The sequence below is a fragment of the Mobula hypostoma genome, chromosome 10, assembly GCF_963921235.1.
Source record: "Mobula hypostoma chromosome 10, sMobHyp1.1, whole genome shotgun sequence".
NCBI classification, from domain to species: domain Eukaryota; kingdom Metazoa; phylum Chordata; class Chondrichthyes; order Myliobatiformes; family Myliobatidae; genus Mobula; species Mobula hypostoma.
In genome coordinates this window covers 37007071-37013213 of record NC_086106.1, presented here as the reverse complement: position 1 = coordinate 37013213, position 6143 = coordinate 37007071, and the positions used below count along the sequence as shown (strand labels likewise).

General features: G+C 44.3%; 1 pseudogene; it reads left to right on the top strand.

Annotated features, from left to right (window-relative positions):
* The first annotated feature begins 2525 nt into the window (after nt 1–2525).
* LOC134353284 (probable G-protein coupled receptor 139) lies at nt 2526–5666 on the top strand (annotated as a pseudogene).
* The last annotated feature ends 477 nt before the right edge of the window (nt 5667–6143 follow it).

Below are 6143 nucleotides of genomic sequence, written 5' to 3'. Positions count from 1 at the left end.
GACTTGAGAAACTCAGTTACAGAGAAAGATTGAATGGGTTAGGACTTTATTCCCTGGAGCGGAGAAGAATGGGGGGAGATTTGATAGAGGGTTATAAAATATAACCTATAGGTATAGATAGAGTGAATGCAAGCAGGCTTTTTCCACTGAGGTTAGGGGAGAAAAAAAACCAGAGGACATGGGATAAGGGTGAGGGGGGAAAAGTTTAAAGGGAACATTAGGGGGGGAGGGGGCTTCTTCACACAGAGAGTGGTGGGAGTGTGGAATGAGCTGCCAGATGAAGTGGTAAATACGGGCTCACTTCTAACATTTAAGAAAAACTTGGACTGGTACATGGATGAGAGTGGATGTGGTCCGTGTGCAGGTCAGTGGGACTAGGCAGAAACGTGCCTCGGCACAGCCAAGAGGGGCCAAAAGGCCTGTTTCTGTGGTGTCGTGTTCTATGGTTCTATGAGTTATTAACTTCAAACTTTCTGCATTTTCACTCAAAGAGTTGAACTGCATGTGCATGTAACGAGAGCTGTATAACTCATCTCCTTCTACCTTAGGCCACAAACTTATCAATCACCCCTGCTGTGGACACTTTCTGGAGGTCCAAGTTCCGTATGCTCCACAACCGCTGGACTAAGTGTGTAAATGTAGGAGGGGACTATGTTGAAAAGTAAATGTGTTAGGTTTTCTAAAATTGATTCCTTCTACCTTAGGCCACAAACTTATCAATCACCCCTCGTCTATGTACTTTGACAATAAGTTTAATTTCAAATGTGAGCAAACACACTGACACATACACATGCACAACAACATATAGACACAGACACCCACATACACACACATGGAAACGATCTACATACACACAAGCGCCACTGCACTTTCTCATCTGCCTTTCTAGCTCTCCACTGTGTTCTTGTGCTTTTAATATTCGATAAGTATCCCCCCTCAAGTCTCCTAAACTCAGCAAATAGAAGCCCAGAGCTATCAAGTGCTCCTCATATGTTAACTGCCTCAACTGTATTATGTAGAGACTCTCTGAGGTGTCTGCTCTTCAGAATTAAGTCCATAATATTGCTGTATCCCTTACAAACAATGCATTGCTATATAATTCCCCAGACCAGTATACACATATCCCTCTGGTGTCCTGAATGGTCTGTTCCACACTAGCCAACTGTTCTCTCTAGCCACACCGTCTTGAAAAAGACTGTCTGCTTGCTGGTCTCTTACAGAAACACACACAAAGACACACACACACACACACACACACATACACACATAAATAAACACACAGGCGCAGACACACATACAGGAGACACACAATACACACTCACACAAAGGCAGACATGGACATATACATACGGGCAGATCCACACATATATATACACAAACGCACACACATGCAGACACTCAAACATGCAAGCACACAGATGCAGAGACAGACATACACATGCATAGACACAGACACAGACACACACACACACACACTGACATGCACACATCGAGATACACACACACTGACATACACACATATACACACGCGCACAGACATATATCCACACACTCACTGACACATACCTACACAGACATACAAACACAGACTCCGTCTTGCACAGATATATGTACATACAAACATACATACCACCACACAAACACAAACAGATATGCACACTAATACCCACACACAGAAACGCGTGCACACTCACACACAGACACAGAAGACAAACACAGAAATACACACACAAGATACATGCAGATACAAATATCCACCACACATATGCACAACATTCAGACACAAACACCCACAGACACACAGTTGATAAACACTGAAACACAGTCAGATGCACACACATACACACACACAATGACACATGCATGCACACATACAGAGACACGCATACAGATGGACAACACAAAGATACATACACACACACAACTCTGTGAGAGTTGACACATGGATAGGTAAGGAACATAGGGAGATGGATCATGTGTCTGCAGGTGGGATCCGTTTAATATGGTGTCATGACTGGCACATACACTGTGGGCCAAAGCTCTTTTCTCAGAGCATACATTCTCTCAATGGTGAAGAACGTAGACATGTTTTTGACTCAGGACAAAGTTTGGCACACTTCACACAAAAAACTGAGGGTGGTTACTGGTAATCAGGAAAGAGTGACGAGGTTGCAGTCAGGTGAGCTGCGATCACAACTGGTGGAGAATCAGAATGGAGTGGCCATTTTATGCTCAGTGGATCTGCTATATAAATTCCTCAACTGATGGACAAAAGTTGCACTGACACAGCACGAGGTGAAACTGCGGTCTGATGGTGATTGAAACAATATTCCCATTGCTGAAAGAATGCCTCTCGCAATTTACACCCCACCAGTACCATCACAATTTCCAGTGTTTTCATTTCACAATTAATTCACTAAATTAATCACAGTCTGTCACTATAGGGATAGCAGTTGTCTGACATAATCGGTTGGTAAATAATTTAAAAATCCTTATTTTTAAATCTGTCTCTGAGGAGTTGCTAAATGATATTAAAAACCCTAGGCATGTACTGCCTCAACATTTCAATTTGAGAGATTGTCTGTAGCACAGGGGAACAAATCACTGGACAGGGAAAGCGTTTGCAATGTGGAATAGGTACAGGAATGTGGAGAAAACATTGTACGTGTTCATTGCCGTCATTGGAGTTCCTGGTGAGTGAGCAAAGCAATTTATGTTTGGTACTTATGTGTGTTAACTGGTGTGAGCCTGTTTATGATCATTTTACAAGCTTCCAAATTGATGCTCATTGCACAAATATCCATCAGTGATATCAATCCCGTTAATTCAACATTCTGATTTTTCATATTTAATGACAAATGAAACTAAACCTTTGTCTCTCGTCTAACTCATGGGATTGACTCAAACATTATTTTTGCCTTAATGACACCTTGCCCAGGGTGGTGCCAGTGCTGGGGACAGGCAGTTCTCCGGGAGGTGTGATTGGGAGAGTCAAACATTGTAGTGTTGACTGTTTCTGAGTGAACACCTGCTCCTTTAATGGCAATTTGTCGAGAGTTGTACCAGTGCTGGGGACAGGCAGTTCTCCGGGAAGGTAGAATGGGACTGCTTCCAGTGTTGTACGAGTGATGGGAACAGGCAGCTCTCTGGGATGGTGTGGCTAGAAGAGTTATAAATTTCTGAGTTATTGATCACATTGGTCCTTTAAGGACAACTTTTCCGGCATTGTACTGGTGCTGGAGACAGGCAGCTCCCCGGGAAAGTGTGACTCAGAGTGTATTAGTGGGACTTTGTCCGGATTTGTACCAGTGCTGTGGACAAGCAGCCCTCTGGGAAGTCGTGACTGGGAGAGTTTTACATTGTGAAAGTCATTGTTTCTGAGTTATTGATCAGAGTGAACACCTGGTCCTGTGTTTCACGTCTCCCTGTGGAGTCTGTCACTTTCGGATTTCACTGCCTGTGGTCAATAGTTGGGTCTGAACAGCTGAACCAATGTCCATAGGTCTGCTGACTTAAAGAAAAGCTTTTGGCACACTGGCCTTCACAAGTAAATGCATTGAATACAGAAGATGGGATGTTATGTTGAAGTTGTATATGACATTGCTGAGGTCTAATTTGGAGTACTGTGTGCAGTTGTAAACAAGGTTGAAAGAGTGAAGAGAAAAATGACAAGGATGTTGCTGGGTCTGGAGGACCTGAATAATAAGGAAAGATTGAATAGGTTTGGATTGTATTCTTTAGAATGTAGAAGATTGAGAGGAGATTGGGGTATAGGCAGAATTTTTCCACTGAGTACGAGCAAAAGCAGTGAGACCTGCTGAAGGGTCTCGGCCCAGTATGTTGACTGTACTCTTTTCCATAGATGCTGACTGTCCTGCTGAGTTCCTCCAGCATTTTGTGTGTCTTGCTTTTTCCATTGAGGTTGGGTGGGACTACAACCAGAGGTCATGGGTCAAGGATGAAAGATGAGAAGTTTAAAGGGAACATGAGGGGAAATTTCTTCTCCCAGAGGGTCGTGAGAGTGAGAAATGGGTTGCCAGCACAAGAGGTCCATGTCAGATCGATTTCAATGCTCAAGGGCAGTTTGGATAGGTACATAGGTAGTAGGGATATGGAAGGCTTTGGACCTGGTGCAGGTCAATAGGAGTAGGCAGTTTAAATGCTTTTGGCATGGACCAGATGGGCCTCTTTCTGTGCTGTACTTCCCTATGACTAAGATTCTATATTTTAACTGTGCTGTAAAATTAATCCATTGAGGGAGCCACTCAGCTTCTGGTTACTAAGTTGCCCCTGCTTTCCCTCTGACACATAGTAAAATAGGGGCAATGCATCCTGAAGAAATGTTGAGTGTTTGTACAGTTCCATGAATGCTGCTGGAGCTGCTGTTCAAAATGCTTCTCTGGCATTTTGTGTGTGTGTTTCTTCCCTCTGGATCCCTCCTCAGCCCCATCAGATGTTGAGTATCCAGAGGCCTGGTCAGTCACAGTTACATCATTGAGACCGATCCCATCAGCGACTGGAATCAGGATGTGTTCCGATCGTTGTTGTTCCTGCTGCTTGATTTTATCCCCGACAGTTACCCACACGTCATATTATCTCCACAATGAAGAAGGCAGGTCAGAGACAGTGGGCCTGTGCCTAATGTTAGATTAGCAGCCGTTCACTGACTCTCGCACTCCTGCTCTTTAGCTGAAACCCGAATTCCACGAGAATGTGCCCAGTAATACCCAGTGTCTATTCTCTTCTCTCTCTCACTCCAGTGAATTTAGTGGCGATTGTGATCCTGTCCCAGGGAAAGTGTGGCCTCGCTACCTGCACCACTCGCTACCTGCTGGCTATGGCAGTGGCGGATCTACTGACCATTGTCACTGAGGTCATTTTCGTTCGAATTAAATCGTATTACTTTCCATGGAGTTTTCTAAACATTACCCCTGTGTGCAGAGTTATCGAGATACTGAGGTTCACAGTCCCAGATTGTTCTGTCTGGTTCACCGTCACTTTCACCTTTGATCGGTTTGTCACCATTTGTTGTCAGAAGCCGAGAACAAAATATTGTACCGGTAGAGTTGCGGTTATGGTTCTAACAACAACCGGCGTATGTTCTGTCTGAAAAACGTTCCCTGCTACTTCATGCGGGAAACCATAATGATCATCGACAATGTACCATGGTTCTGTTGGATCGTGGACAATTTTTTCACTGACCCCGGGTGGATAGGATATGATTGGCTCAAAACTGTTTTAACTCCCTTCCTCCCTTTCACTGTGATTCTTTTGCTCAGTGCTCTGACTGTCAGGGACATTTTAGTAGCCAGTCAGGTCCGTAAGGGGCTGAGGGGTCACAGCAAGGGGGAGAACCGCAGTGACTCAGAGATGGAGAGCAGGAGGAGGTCTGTGGTTTTACTCTTCACCCTCTCTGGCAGTTTCATCCTCCTGTGGATGACATACGTTGGACATGTCATATATTATCAGGTCTCGGGAAAAGGATTCGATTACATGATTCTGAAAAGATCTTTCACTACGTTGGGGCTTTGCTGATGAATTTCAGCTGCTGCACAAACACATTTATTTATGCGGTGACTCAGTCGAAATTCAGGGAGCAGGTGATCAGCGCGGTGAAATATCCAGTCACCTCGGTGCTTCAGTTCATTAATAACGCTGTGACCTGAGCACAACCCAGAGGTGACCGCAGTATCTCCAGTCCTGGGCTTCAATTCCTTACATTCACTGCCTGATCTCCCAACAAATTCCCCCATTACAATTGTGTCATTACCCTTATTACATGCCCTTTGCAATCTCAACCCCACATCTTGGCTACTATTTGGAGGCCTATATATGATTTCCATAGTTTTTTTACCCTTGCAGTTTCTTAGCAGCACCCACAATGATTCAACATTCTCTGACCCATGTCACCTCTTTCTAAAGAGGTGATTCCATCTCTTACCAACAGAGCCACACCGCCGCCTATGCCTTCCCACCTGTCATTTTGGTACTTTGATGTTAAGTTCCCAATTACAGCCTTCTTTCAGCCACAGTGCAGTGATGTCTACAACAACATACTGACCAATCTCTAATTGCGCCATGAGTTTGTCTACCTTATTCTGAATGCTACGCGCATTTTAATACATTACCTTCAGCCCTTTTGA